The 16087-nt window shown below is 44.6% G+C and overlaps 1 protein-coding gene across 2 annotated transcripts in view; it reads right to left on the minus strand.

Annotated features, from left to right (window-relative positions):
* BCLAF3 (BCLAF1 and THRAP3 family member 3) overlaps positions 1-7684 on the minus strand; it is a 33049-nt gene extending 25365 nt beyond the window's left edge. For both annotated transcript variants that reach the window (XM_032100778.1, XM_032100777.1), the window contains exon 1: positions 7598-7684. The gene's annotated coding sequence lies outside the window, so the exon portion shown is untranslated. The remainder of the gene's footprint in view (positions 1-7597) is intronic.
* Between the last annotated feature and the right edge of the window lie 8403 nt (positions 7685-16087).

The raw sequence follows: 16087 nt of genomic DNA on the forward strand, positions 1-16087 counted from the left end.
GGAAGGTTTTTTTAACAAGTGTAGTACTAGAAGCTTCAAAGTTGGGGTGAGGTGTATTTTTAGGATGTTTTACTTAAAAGGTAAACCTCTAATACCAATTTTAAGGCAAGCAACCTTTTTTTCTCTAGTTGCTGATCTTAAAATGCAGCATATTTTCTTTATAGATCTAAATATTTTATCATTGCTCCATTTTATAATGTCTATTCAACCTGCTGTTAAATGCTAATAAACTCACATGCAAGCTGCAGCAATGAAAAAAAAATAGTGCAATTGTTATTATGTGTTGAATGCTGTAGATGATAGAGAGGAGAGAAACAGACAGCTTTAAAAATAAAGTTTATAAAGGAAAATGCTTTTGCATTGAGTTATATCCTGAGCTTCATATATATGAACTTCAAATTTGTAACATACACCAAAATTTTTACATGGTTGCAGACTTCTTATAAACTTTAACTACTCCATCAAATCTTAACTGCTAGGTTATCACACACTCCATCCAAATCAAACTAGGTACAAAAGATCACCTTCCATTGCTCTACTTCACCTGCTAATAACCTACTAACTAGACACACACTAAATATACAATGGATGCCCTATGACAAAGTGCTCCTCCTGACTCCTGAAGGTAACTGGGAATGCAAAAAAACCCTAGGAACTTGGGAAAAAAGTGATGAAAGTATATACAAACTCACAAGTAATGTGATTGGTGAATAAGAACAAAATGATTATTCATTATTTACCAAACACAAAGGATTAAAGCAGAATGAAATTATCGGTTAACTGGTTAAAAACAGAAGTTTGGACTACATACCCATGGCTTCAGCTTTTAATTACCACAAAATGCTTTAAAGTCCAGAAATATAGCTGCAAAACCAGATCTATCAACAGCTCCAAAGTTAATAAACAACCAACCACTTGAAACTGAAAGAGTATGCCCAGGTCAATGGCATTCTATATATGCTAGGGTATTTTCTGTAACTATTTGCTCAGACATTCAGAGAGACAGAAAACTAGTCTGAGCTAGCAAAGTATGGCCTTTTTGACACTCCCAGTGCTCAAATAATTTCTTTAACTAAATCTTTTATCTGATGAACTGAAATTGAAAAGGGAGAAAAACGCACAAGCTTTAAGGGACTACCTGAAGTCATGGGCACCTACATGCCTGACCCAGCACCTCACACCCCTCAGTCACACTGGTTGCTCAAAGTATCACTCCTTGCTATATTTGACTTTTTGGTGTGATTACCTCATGGCTGAAACAGTAGTATCTTAAGAGAAGAATGTACAGCATACTTCTGCTGACTACCCCACAGACAGAGATCAGACAAGCCACCTCCTATACTAGAAACTGCTCATTAAGTTGCACTGTAAGCTAACCAAACTCTTATTTGCAAGATGTAGCAATACCTTAGCTCTGAAGAAAAACCTCCACAGTTTTTTTTTTTTGCTCCACAATCAATCTTTTCATGTAACAAAACACAATGTTGTTATTGTTGCAAGGGATAGTGAAGCAAAAAAAAAATCCAACCCCAAAGTACCCCAAGGACAAGATAAAGTATTTGTTCTCGGAACTCTCAAATATGAAGTTATCACTACCTCTTATATCCTAAAGGCATGTATCTGAGGACTGCATAGCATGAATTAACTTCAGGCCCTCTGCTTACTTGAAGGTCATACTAGCCAAAGTTAGATATGATGCTCCAATGCCAGCATTCATTATTTTTCAAAGAAAAGTAATATTGTGATCAAAATAGTTTTCTATTTTTCACCCATAAAAACACATCTTACAAAACAGTATTTCAGAAACAAACAAAAAAACCCACACTCCCTGGGTAGCACATTTCAAAATGTGGTGCATGTCCCACAGGCTTCAAAGATTCACTACTACCATCTCTTCTGATAAACTTTTAGAAGTGACAGTATTTTATGTGCTGATCAAATTCTTTCTTCCTACCTTCCCTTCAGTTCTGAACTTTATTCCTAATTTTCATACAAGTATGTAAACACCAAAAAGACAAAAGTACCATCAAACCCCACCCAACCATCTGTACAGAACTTGATCTGCCAGACTGATAAAGCTAGAAACTGAGCATACATAATCACCAATTCCTTATTCTTTCCGAGATTGGCTAAACAATTATACCTAAAAGCGTGAGAAAGACTGTGACAGCACGTCCTAGATCTTGCCCTAGGATAAGGAGGACTGCTGTAATTTCCAGTGATGACATTCCTTTTGTTTAGTGGAAAGAAGTGTTCATTTGTTTCAACGCACCTCCTAAAAAATGAGCCACGCAACACGATTTCCTCAAAGAGAAACACACCATACGAAGGCAGCAGACACTGCCCCTCACCAAGACTCCCAGTATAACACCAGAACTGCAAATTAATCTATACAGAATTTGTAAACATTGCTAAATCCAGATTTAAGTCACCTCAACTAACCAGCAATATGGCTCCATACCAAACGCAAGCTTTTTGTACGATGGTATCAGGTAGCAAGCCTGTCTGTAGCAGAATTACTCGAATCAAGTGAAGGCCCTACAGTTTGCAAGTCAGCCATCCAGGTGCTTCTGAAAAGCCAGGTCATTACAGAGCAGAGGTGCCAAGACCTGACTGCTCTGGGCCCTGAATTTCTCCAAGACCTTCTGCTGTACTTTGCCAGATGCTGTCTGGCATATATATAAAAACATGAAGAACTATTTTTTTAACTAAGCAGCATTATTAGGTTCAGAGTGCTGCTTGTGTTTGTTATGTTACAACAATAAGTGACTCATTAGAAAAGTTATCAGTAACTGTGCTTAGATAGTTTGTAAATATTAATGGAAATCCCACCCTTTAGTTTCTTTCCCTTGACTTCCAGAACTGGAATCGGACAACTTCCCTCTTGGGAAAATGGCCTCAAGCCTGCTACCAGCTATCCTTTGATTCCACCCTTGGGATATTAGTGTTTTGACAACTACAGAATTCTTTTATAATCCTGAAAGGAGTATCTTGAGACAAGTAGCTCAAAAATGACCAGATATTGTATGGGATGTGCCAACTTGAACACATGTTCTTTCAGAAAGGCTATAAATTTTTAACAACTTGCTCTCCTCAACAGAACAATCTTCTATCTGTTTGACTTTCTCCAGCATGAAACAAGAAATCACAAATGACTGCAATCATCTAGCTGCACAGAAGGGAACTGGAGCTCTTTCTAATACAAAGAGCCCAAAATCAGCAAGCCCCAAATAGCTAAAATCCTGCAGGTAACAGCACAGACTGAGTAGAAGTTGTTAACTCTCCTGGAACAGACTATAAATGTGTGGACTGCTATTTATGCCTTTTTGGTGCCTTCCATCATCTCCAACAGATCATGGAAAAAACCCTATTCAGGACTCACAAAGGGTAAATCAATACTAATACTGCTCATCACCAGGGAGCTGCTCTTCAATGCCTTTCACCTACAGTGAAGGCAGATGTCATTCCCCATCCCTTTTGGAGGGATTGCCTGACCACCATCACAAACCTTTCGGAGCAGACAGGGATAAGCAGGTCTCTAAGGCTGGGTCCCACAGCTGGCTGACACTGACTCTTGCTGTAAAAACTACCCACATCACTATTCTCTCTTTCACTTTGCCCAAAAAAGATAAGGAGCAGCTTCAAGCTTTTCACTGACTGCTTTCTAGGCGGGCATCAATTGGAAGCTGCAAGAGACACGCCAAAGTCTGTATTGCTGCAGTGTCTGTCAAGAAAGAAAAACCAGGAATTGAGACTCTCAATACCAGGACAACCAAGTACTTGACAGAAATACACTCAAATTAAAAGCTCAGCTGCAATCCAGACTTCAAGTTCTTTTCTTTTTTTTTGTTAAGTCTGCAATACAGAAAGTCATTTACACCATCATTAAATGAAAAGCATAGAATTGGCAACTTCTCCACTGCGTAGGTTACAAGAGCTGATTCAAAGGCTGTCCCATGCAATGCCCACTCCAGCCACTGTCCAAGCAGAACACAAGCCTGGCATGTTCTTGCCCATTCATCTTCAAGGCAAATCATATCACCTCCAACACCAAATGCTCAGGAAAAAGTATAAAAGCAGAGAACCATCTCCCAGCAAACCAGTCTCCATTTTTCTGAACCTGCAACAGGATTCCTGCAGTCAATGCTTCCTGGACAGGCTTCAGTACAATCTCCACTGTTAACTGAGCTCTGCCAGCACATGGAGGTGACTCCCAACTCAAGGCTCACCACCTCAGGGAAGGACACATGTGACAGCTTTGAAAACTATGAGCTAGAACAGCTGTTTAAGTCAAGGACACACACCAGCTGAGACAAATGAAACTTGGCTGAGGGATTTCTAAACCATTCCCTCTTTTAGACAACACAGCAGGTAACAGATCAATGCAAATGACTGAGAGCCAAATTTCCATCCTCAATTCTCTCACAGCTCCCTGATATTTAACAATAGCTCTTTATTACTACAGATCCCTTCTCCTGGGCTTTTATTACTCTTGGAGCGCCTTCCGCATCTCCAAGGATATGTTTTGAATCTCCACAGTATTTTGTGGCAGGTCTGAGGCCACTGCAGTCTCACAGCATAAATTCTCACCACCAACATCATCAGGGAGATAATTCTTTTTCTTCCCCCCTCCATTTTTCATGCCATGCTATATTTAAGAAATTTCCAGATCTGGTCCACAGCACCTCCCCAGGCAGCTGTGGTAGAGCAGCTGGGAATGGAGGGCAGCAATGGCAGGAGGCAGCACCACACTCCTGAACGTATCACCCCTCAAGGAGAGCAGCGTCAATGCTTCAGTTTATCCGGTGAGAGACTGGGCCTCCCCATCACCAGAAGCACCCCTCCGACCCACCAAAATTGCATCCATTGTGGCTTTAGAAGTTGTCCTCCTACTCAGCTTTATCCTTTTTCTTTGGCACAAGCAGGGGAAGGCAGGCTTTACACAGGTTGTATCCCAATGCCAAGGATTGTTAACAGACAACCAGGCCTGATGCTAGAGAGGTAACTGTGCCATGCAGGGGCAGCCTGTGAGGATCGCTCTCCTCTGCTTGCTATACAAACAGATAGAGATATAAAAATGATTGTTCCACCTCACATTCACAATAGGAGGAAGACCTAGTACAGAAAGTACAGGCCTAGCTCAAGCATACATTTGTCAGTGGATCACCTAACAAATCCTAAGTAAGTGCTTGAATCGCATAGAAAGTATTCCCCTGTGCCTGCACATTTGAGCAAAGGAATAAAAATAACTGAGCAGGTCTACTGAGCATATAACTTTTCAGTGTGTTCTCACTTAAAACCGACCCATTTAATTACACTAATTAGCAGGCAATGCTTCACCTTTGCAAAAGAGCAGATTAGAATGCCAACTTGGAAAGACTGAGCAGGATAAATTTGTATCAAATAATAAATATTTCACTCTCAAACTTCTTTTTACACAAAGAAAGCCCAACCCATAAATATATTAGCAAGCCATTTCTATAACATGCTGAACTAGAGGCCTTTAACACCTGTTCACTACAGAGCTTTAAATGTTACAGCACCATACCCAGCCACATCTGCCAACCAGCTTCTAAGGGGACACCAGAAGCATGTTAAATCTGCCTGTGTCGGTACCAGAGACAGACCACAACAACTTCCTGCCTACTGAAAGATCTCCAAAACATACAAACCATGGTGGAAACCTTAGCTTTTTCACCTTGGTGTCACAAAACCACCACAAAACCAAAATATGACCCTTATTTATTCAGAATCAGCAATGCTGCAGAGCAGCATTGCCAGGAGGCTGCGAAGTCCAGGCTGCCTTCCCCAGTCATACCAGAAAAATGCATCTTCGCTGGAAGAGTCCAGCGTGTTTCCTCCCTTCCCTGCACACAGCAAGCACCTGCTGCCACCTGAGAGGAAAAGCAAACCTAACTGTGTGCAGCCACATCCCTCACCAGCTTGCCTGCAACACCAACCCAGCCTATGTTACCTCCTGACAAGTGAACACCCACAAGCCAAGACTGCACCAAAATCAAGCCCATCTTGCCCCAGCACAGGCACATGGAGAGTTGGTTTGATGACGCTTACAAAAGCAGTGGCAGAAATACCAGTTCTTTTGCTGAAGGCAGATGTGGAGGAGTGCATGGACACTCAAGATAGACAGCTGTTTATCAGGATAACAGGGTGTGTCACTTAAGGAAGTTAATTAATTTCAGTTCACCTCATCAACACCAATATTAAAAACTAACAAAAAAAAATCAGAAAAATCCTCAAAGGGAAAGACAGTCATCTGCTCACTGCCCCTCTCTGCCTAGCCCTGTGTCAGGCTGCCACAAGATGACATCCTTCAACAAAGATCCTTCCATGCCTTTTGCATATTTCTTCCCCTCCCTTCCTGGCATCCTCTTCCATGCTCTTCCTCCAGCTATCCACACCCAACGAGACTTTCACAGAAGATTCACTTTTCCGTGAGGTCCACAAACAAAGTAAGCAGGTAATTAAAATCTCCCAGCAATTTGAGCAGCCTTTGTTTTAAACGCTTATAACTCAGGAATCTAAACTTTATTTATTAGTGACTTGGGGCATTTAAGAAAGGCAGTAGAAATTAGGTGTTGTTCTCCTAGGTGTAGTAGAGCCAAGTGAGGAGACTGCTATCCCCAATTCCTTACGAGACATTACCACCCACTCAGATGTGTATGAAAAATTGTGCATAATCAACTAAACCACCCAAAGAAGTATTAAAAACCCACAGATTCGTTCAAATCTGCACCAATTCATCTTGCTTTGGCTTGACTCCATCTGGAAAATATATTAAGCTAAACCAAGGACATACTGAAACTGAGCTGCGACTGTTAGACAAAACCTGTACCGTTCTAAGTTATTATAAAGACTTTAACTGGTGTGGTTCTGCGTGTGACAACACATAAATTACTGGAAACAGGGACTGTTGGTATTTAAGCCTTGCTCACCTCTAAGGTGTCCTTACAGGAACAGTGAGCAGCTCTGCGGTGCTGCTGGCCCAGAGGGTTCACAGCAACACGGGTATTCTGGAACAGTCACGACTCGGGGGCACGGCCGACAGCCCCGCGGCCACTCGGGTGTGTGCCCCTGCCCTATGCTTTGTTCCTGGCCCTCCCAAACCTCCTGACGGCCCCCGCGCACCGCACCACAGCACACACACAGTCCGTACATGCACGCACACACGCGGGGAGAGGCGGGTCCGGGTGCCGCTGCTCCAGGCTACCACGCCGTCAGCAGACCCAGGATGGGTGCAGCACAATCCCCGCCGAGCTCTCGTCTCCGCAGCTCCGCGGCCACCGGCCAGCACAGCGCGGGCCAGAGCGGGGAGCGAGGGCGGCACCTCCCACTCACCTCCCCCGCGCCGGGCCGAGCCGGGCCAGGCCGATCGCCGGTCCTCGGTGGGCGCGGCGGAGTGCGACGGAGCCCCGCGTACCCCGGCCCGCTCCTTCCCGGCGCGCAGGCGGCGCTGACAGGGACAATGACCACGGCCGCCCCGGCTCCCCCTGCCCGCGGCACCGGCCCCCGCCCCCTCGCCGGGCCTCACCAGGCCCCGCCGCAACCGTGGTGGTGCCGCCGCCAGCCCCGCACTCACCGCCTGCGGCGCCGCTCCCGCCGCTCCTCCGGCCGCCGCCGCTCCGCCCCGAGCAGGTGCCCGGCGAGCCGGCGGGGCGGGTCCCGGCCGCCGCGCCGGCCGCGGCTGCTCCGCACGGGCGCGGCGGAGAGAAAGGGCGGGCGGGGGGCGGGCGGCCCGGAAGGGGAGGGGCGGGCGGGGCCGGGCGGGGGCGGCTCCGGCACCGCCCCCGATCGCCCCGCTCCACCGGGGCCCCTTGCCCGTGCTGCCGCCGTGGGCCGGGCTCTGCTGCTCGGGGTGGGCTCTGGGCAGCTGGTTCCCGGTCGCGGTAGCGCAGAGAGGACGGGATGCGCTGGCCCTTCCCGGGTATTGAATTTTGAACAGCCCGTCGACTGCAATGCCCTGCGGGAAGCAGAGCCCTTCCGTGACACCGGCAGCCAGGAGGGTCAGCCGTGTCCTGGGGCGCATCAGGGACAGCACCGCCAGCCGGGAGAGGGAGGGGATTGTCCCGGTCAGCTCAACACAGGGGCGGCCTCACCTCGAGTGCTGGGAGCAGTTCTGGGCGCCACAGTATAACAAAGATCTAAAGCCATTAGAGAGTGTCCAGGGGAGGCCTACAAAGATGGTGAAGGGTCTAGAGGAGAAACTATTTAAGGAGTGGCTGAGGTCACTTGGCTTGTTCCTAGAGGAAACCTCATTGTGGTCTACAACTTCCTCATGACGGGAAGTGGAGGGGCAGGCACTGATCTCTTTCTTGTGGTGACCAGTAACAGGACCCAAGGCAATGGCCTGAAGTTGTGTCAGAGGAGGTTTAGGTTGGATATCAGGAAAAGGCTCTTCACCCAGAGGGTGGCTGGGCACTGGAACAGGCCCCCAGGGAAGTGATCACAGCACCAGGTCTGACAGAGTTCAAGAAGTGTGTGGACAGTGCTCTCAGGCACATGGTGTGGTTGTTGGGGCTGTCCTGTGCAGGGCTAACAGTTGGACTTGATTCTTCTGAGTCCCTTCCAGCTCAGAATATTCTGTGGTTCTGAAACACTTCCCACTGCCCCTCGGGCCCAAGGAGCAGCTGACGGCTCCTGTGCAGGGCCAGGGGTGGCTGGAGTGGGGCAGCCCCCAAGGACCTGGGCTTGCTAGGCAGGCACCACAGTCCTAGCCCTTTCACTGGTCTTGGCTGCCCTGTAGTGGGTCAGGCAGGAAAGGCTGGACTGAAGACTCCCTGAGGCCAGACAGGTCCAGCCCCACAGCCGTACCCACCAGAGCGCTGCCCCCAGCCCCCAGATGAGGGGGCCATGGCTTCCTTGTCCCAGGCTGCTGCTGCTGTGGGGGTCAAAGTGCCTTGCAAGGTGTCAGGTAGTGCTCTCCAAGACTTTTTGCAAGTTTCTGGAGTTCCCGTCAGAACATGCACTACTACAGGATGGCAGCACTCTCCTTACCTGGGATCAGATCAGTCCCAGTGGTGTGAAGGCTCTCTTGGCTGCTGGGATGCATTAATTCCCTCGATTGCCAGTCCTGATAGCCAGCAGGCCCAACAGGTTTGCTGTCAGTTTTTCCTTTAGGAGCTATAAATAGCAGAATCACACACTGAACATACTGTAACCCTTTCAAAACAAAGTATCTTCTTATGGCTGAAAACCACTCAGAAAGAGATTTATAGATCACACAAAACCAAAAAGACACTGATGCTGTCTAGATTACATTGGCATCTAAGGCTGTTGGTCAAGGATCTTGAATACTACTTTGGTGCATTGTCAGATCAACTCATTAATATAAATTTGATTCAGCACAGATGCAGGCACACAATTTTTAGTCCAAGCTAAACAACTGATGTTGGTTTTGTATTTTTACAGTAGCTAAAGAAAGAAGGGTGATACCTGATACAGTATCATTACAGCAGCACAGGCAGGCGACACCTGATCTGGTGTAAAGCTTACCAAGTTAGCCTTGTCAACATTTTTGTTAAACAAATTAATTTAAGCCAAAAAAACAACCAGACTCAGCATTCTGTGTTACACAGTCTTGACATTTTTGATCCAGCCAAGAGCCATAGTGTTGCATTTACTCTGTCATCAAACCATGGCCTAACAGGGTGAAGTTATATTCACTGAATAGAGAATGAAGAGGGGTTGCTTACTCTTGGCCCCTCTCAAAGGGATGGTCTCAGTTTCCTTATGTTCTGAAGAGCAGTGTGAGCTGCCAACTTTGCCTGTCCTTTGGACTTTTAGCTGCTGACATCTTCCTCTTCCTGTCTTCCTTTTACAGGACTGATCTTTCAGCAGTGCATTATCTTCAGTTTTCTGTCTTTTCAAGCCTGGGGGCTGCAGGTGGGACTGAGGGATCCCTTGTCACGGCTATCAATCCTTGTCTACAGGATCCTGCTCGGTTCTCTGCAGACTAGCACAAACTCAAGGAACCCCACATGATTGCTGTATAAAAGAATTTCCTGCATTCACCAAAACATTTTGAAATTCTCATATAGAATTATAAGATTATTTTAAATTTAGTTGGAGCATTTTCCCAATTAAAAGGGACTGCAGAAAATTTACTGACCCATAGGGCACAGAATTACAGTGGCAAGCTGCACCAAACAACACTTGCTTCCTCTTTGCTGTGCTGGAATTTTTGTTAATAGAAGTTCAGGATGAGAACAGGCTCAGTGAGCTTTAGATGGAGAAAGTGAGACTGAAGCAGACAGACGCCACTGATCTGCACTTTGCCAAAGAAACCTGGTCTAGCCTGGGTGGCTCAGCCAGATAAGGTGCAGTCCCAGTTTGACATATATAGCAATATGTGGGATAATCACTGTATAGGCAGCCACACTTCCATTATCAAGATTCAGAAAGTTGAACTAACAGTAAAAAAGATTTGGTTTTATTCCCTGCTTCAGCTGATGTAGTGGCTTGCCTGATCTCTGCATGTAGAGGGGGTACCACTGCACTGAAACTTAAAGCAGACACCTCACTTGAAGCAAAAACTGAGCTCTAAGTACAGACAGCCTCTGTGTGCATAGGATAAACTTCTACATGACATAAAACAAATTAACAAATTTCATTATTAACCTATTTACTCGATGTTCCTTCAGATGGTCTTGATCCAACATATATTTATTCTGATGGATAGCAGGATGGATACTATCCTGATAGATAGTAAGCACACAAGGATCTCTATGGTTAGGACCATGTACTCTAAGTAAAAAACAACTTACACATACTTTACAAGTTAAATTAATATTTAAATCAGTGTCTATTAGTAGCTCCACAGCATCATTATTCTCCACCTCTAAATTGGGAAGGCTATTCTGTTGCACAAGACTTGGCAATTACTGCTTATTAAGACTAATTATTTTAATCTATTTCCACATTTTATTTCTAATTAAGTATCATTAGAATAGAGAATCACTTTCATATTCCTTTAATGCTTAATTTAGTAAACATTCCCTTTGGAAAGAGCTCAACTGTGGTTTGCATGCTAAATACTTGGAAATGATGAATGGAAGTTACCTAAAATTCAAAAGCAGGAACTAGCCCTTGACAGCAGACAGATCTTATGTATCTGTTCTTTCAAGGAGGCATTTCATTTTCCACATAAAATGTTACTCTTGGCACTGACTTTTGCTGAACCGTATTATGCTAATTAAAAAAAAAAAAAGTGGAAATAAAACATCTTGATCGCTGGCAAGGTCAGGCACAGAAGCAAGCAGAGAACAAGCTGTGCTGGGGAGCATCACTTGGGCTTTCTTGCACTGCCAGGGCTGACCACCACAGCAGCTGCTGCTGAACACATGCTCTCCACTGAGGTGCACCAGATAAATGTCATTAAAATCTTGTTGTAGGAGTGGCTTGGCTTGGTTGTCATACACAATTCGTTTTGGTGTCTGCAGACAGAGCCTGTAGATGGTGATAGTTAAAAGGGAAGAAGCATCTTCGAGCAGTGAGAGAGGGTCTGGTGAAGTCAACACCCACAAGATGATCTTGATCCACTGTCAAGAACTGCTGACCAAGGTTAAATCATAGTTTTACCAGCCAACCTCTCATAATACCTAAAGGGAAATGTTTTCTTTTGTACTTCACTATCTTGCTATGCCTCCTGATTAGGTTTGCATGGCTTCATTAACTTGGATCTCTGCTTTTGAAGGAGTTTCACATTCATGATTTCTTCTTCCACCTCTCACCCATGCCTATACCTTAATGCAGTCAGGCACTTATTTATCAAAATGCTTTCACCAAGCCACAAAATGTGTCTCCTGCTGTGAAATGAGAGTGAGCTGCCTAAATCTTTGCAGGCATATTGGTAATTTGCTTCTTCTAATGGTAGTAATAAAAAAAATATTCCTATCATTCAGTGGAGGAAAATTAGCTAACCCTCTAAGTATCCAGCAAAGGAGCATCAGCTCTTAATTTATAAAAAGCTAGATGCCGGGGTTTAAGTCAATTCCTGAGGTTATTTGACAAAGGAACTACAAGTCTGTAATAACTTATGCAGACAAGACAAGAATTTCTTCCAGAAAGAAGCAAAAACCCCCAAATGCAGTTGTAAGAACTTTAACAGTTTTCTGTGGAACTATGATACTTTTTTCAGTCTAGGCTCAAAGCAACAGGTAATGACTCCCTCCTTTATTGAGGAAATATGTCCTACATTCTTTAGCCTAGAAATTTAAGGAAAGCTGGAAAGTAATTGTTTAATTAAAACCTGAAGGAATGTGAGAGGATGACTAACTGCATGACTTGGCTCTGATAGCATCACCAAATTACTCTTCAAAGAGAGCCTCCAGCAAGCCTGGGCTCTCATGATGTAACAAAGCCTGTGTTTTATTTATAAGGTTATCGTGGCTTTCCTGTAACAACACATGAAAATGTGCCATTGCTGCTGGGCGTACAGCCTGTGTGAACTTGGTAGGATTTTGGCAAAATACCAGTGAAAACAATCTCAGTGTATGAACTAACACCAGTGTGTGACATAAATGCAGTAAGAGGATTTTAAAAGCAAAGGCCTTGAGCTTATCACCCAAGAGGCCAAAGTAGATAATTTGAGGAGGAAGGCAAGGACACAAAAAGGCTGCAATTCTTTGCTTGTGCAAGAACCAGGTCTTGAAAAGATGACAGAAGGAGAAATTGCAGTAAAACAGCAGGATGAAAGTCTGACTGAGCAGAGATAAAATTTCAAAATGTCCAGCTTGAGACAACATTGTGGGCATGACTGATACTGATTTGCCTTAGGAATTTTAATAGTAATTATGTGGTAGTAAATATGTGCAAAGTGTCTTAGCATTCTTTAGTGACTGTGACCTTCACCCATTCAAAAGCTCATTTATTTGCTAAATCCACCAGCAGTTTCATTTGCTATAGGACACCTGCCTGAAAGCCCAACACTGGCCCAAGAACATTAGCATAAATTAACCTTGTAAAAATGTAGATTAGGGAAGCAAACGTTGCTTGCCAAAAGGGAAGAACTTCTGGCCCAGTCTTCAGCCAGGGAAGTTTTAGCCATGCCTGACCAGGACTGTACGTGTTGCCCATGCCAGCAGGGTTTCACTGCTGTCCCTGACACGCTTCTGCACACAATCAGTCTTTGAAAGACTCCTCAGACTTCTGTTTCTCTGCCAGCTGTGGTGTGGGCAGTCTTTGTCCAGGAACTGAGAGGACAAACCCATTCCAGCAGGCAATGGCCAGAATCTGTATTCTTTTGAATTTCTGTATTTGAACTGCTACAAAGTTTAAGAAAAGATAAAAGGAGTGAAAATTATTCCTGATTGAGACTTCACACCAGGAAAATAAGGAGTAACTCCATAGAATTTAGTGGTATAAACCCCCACAGCTTTGCATATTTAAGGTGCTAAAAATCATATTTCAGACAATGCTGCCATCTGTATTTTAAAAGAGAGGTTACTCTGAAAAGGGATGTGCAAGCATGTTAATATGAGGCTACAGGTATTGCCCTGATCCTGCTTACTGTGCTGCTTACTGAATTTGGTGAGAGGGGCTATTATTTCTACAAAAAACATGAGGAAATACTGACAGAGTAATTTCCCTGATTCTGAACATCTCTTACACACAATTTTTTTTCTTCAGTTATGCAATTTTATGTCCTTGGATCCATTATTTTACAACATCAACCACCTACAATTGCAGTGGACTTCAAGTTATTACTTGTAGGCAGAGTAAGAAGATCTAAGTGATAATGCAAAGCTGCTGGTTCATTGCTTACTGCTCCTTCTATTCATTGGATCTCTCCTGCATCATAGTTGGTTTTTCTCTGGAAATCATTAAGGCTTGATTATAGCAAGGATACACATCTATTTTTGTAAAGCTCCCAAGTGAACATGACACATTATCTTCCAGAGCCTCTATTTTGATCCTGAAAATTGCAGGCCTCAGGTAATCATCAAACCCACTAGCTTAAAAACATTACTACGCTCAGTCTTGAATAATCAAAATGCTATAAAACAAACACAAGCTAGACAGCAAACAAGGCTGCTGGGAAGAAAACAAGTATCTAGAATTCTGGTGATCAAGAAACCATTCTTTTATACTTTACATAATTATTTAAAAGCTTAATTATCCTTTCTCTTACAGTTTCTGCCTGCAGTTTTAAGGGCTTTTCCGCCTCACAAGTTGCTTCAACAGACACGTTAAATTGGAGTGAACAGCATCGCCTGCTCTTCAGCTGTAGGAGACCATAAGGATAAGATAAATGATGAGATAAAGTGGGGGAGAAATGAACATTGTGTCTCATGGTTTTCTGGACAGGTATTATTGCACTAACAGTAATAACAAAAATGCATCTGAATATTATAAGTTTTCTGTTATTTTTAAGTGTATGTATTCTGGAGAGATTGAATTTAAAAAAATGCTTTCCTGAAGATTAAAAAGAAAATCCAGAGAAAATTGCATTCAGTCGTAACATACAATATATTTTCCAGATTTTAGCATAGCGGCTCAGCAGTAATAATACACTTTTCAGAATTTAATACTGATATTGAAAACCAACATCCCCAACGTCAGGTAACTGCCATTTAGGTCTATTTGTGCACCTAAATGCAGTGGCAGCATAAGTGAACCACTACTCTCCACACTGGTTTTGGAGGCAACCAACAGCCTGAACAACATTATCCTGAAATGAATGCAAATGAAGAGACTTTTTTCAGTCTCTGCCTTGTTCTTGAATAGGGAGGGAGAAGAGAGAAGTAAGGCAGAAGTCCCATAGGTCACTAAATCAGGAAAAGGAGCAGCCTATTACCACTATTTGTGCCACTTATAGGACAGTCTCCCTCTTGTGCAGGACACAGGCCAGGCTTAGCGAAAACAAGATAGGAACCTCAGTCTAGATTTCAGCTCTTGAATACTGAACTATCTGTTGTAGTGGTAGGTTTAGTTTAGCAAGCTGCAGCTTTCCCTGAGAGCTCAGCGGGGCTGCTTAGGGCAGTGCGACCATTGTCACCCTCCCGTAGCCCATTTCGGTTTTGCTCCGCGGTTTTGCTCCGGCAGCTGTCAGCTTTACAACACAGTGACGGTGAAGGAGGCGAGAAGGGTCCCTCCATGAGGGCTTCAGAGGATCTTTAATCGCATCTTGTGCCAGCGATCTCCAGAGGCAGAGAGCGCTCGTGATCCGGGCGCCAACCGAGGTTTTGTCAGATCGCAGGGGCGGTCCATGGCCGGAGTTGGGCTACAGGAACCAACAGGGAGGACCCGAGGGAGCGGCCAGGGCTAGGGGCAGGGGAAAGCGGGCGGGGGTAACAGTATGGGATAGGAAAAGGAGTGGGTAAACAGACCACCACAACTATCCACATTTTAATGCAGTTAAACCTTAATGGGAAGGATGGGTTTATAGGGTTTCCAGGCCGGTGTGCAGCACTGAAGCACAGTTATCCTGGGATCTCAGGCTTTTCCAGCCAGCGTGATCAATGCTGAAGGCCACTGTGCTACCTTGGGCAAGTACAAGAGCTGCAGTGCCACACTGCCAATGCCTGGAACAGAAGCGGGGTGGTGGCAGGGGCACCTGAGCTGTGGATGCTGTCAAGCTGGGACTGAGGTGGGGTAGGAAGCAGGGCAAGGTGCAGCTCTGTATGAGAGGTGGCAGAGAGAAAATCCCCACCCTGCCAGCCAGAGTAGCAATCTGTGCTATTTCTGCAGCTTTCTGCACACATCTCACTTGTACAATTAAAGGAGAGAGGATTATTGCCCCTGCTTCTTCTAGCTGTTCATCACTAGATGAAAATGCAGCCTGGGGGTCCAGATCCACCCCTCACTGATGCAATTTTGTTTTGAAATTAACTCCCTGGGGAGACAAGAGGTCTGCTCAGGCCTTTGCTGTGATCCAAGACAAGCTTTGGGTGCCATTTCCCAGGGCAACAGCATGGAAAGTGCTGAACCTAATCAGAAAGCTACTGTGATGCCCAATTACCTCACAGGTGTTATTTATTTATGTATTAGAAACTTACTAATAGTTATGTAAAATAATAGTAGAAAAGCTCTATCAAGGACTTGTATGAATCACTAGAGATCCTCCACTGCA

The sequence above is a fragment of the Corvus moneduloides genome, chromosome 2, assembly GCF_009650955.1.
Source record: "Corvus moneduloides isolate bCorMon1 chromosome 2, bCorMon1.pri, whole genome shotgun sequence".
NCBI classification, from domain to species: domain Eukaryota; kingdom Metazoa; phylum Chordata; class Aves; order Passeriformes; family Corvidae; genus Corvus; species Corvus moneduloides.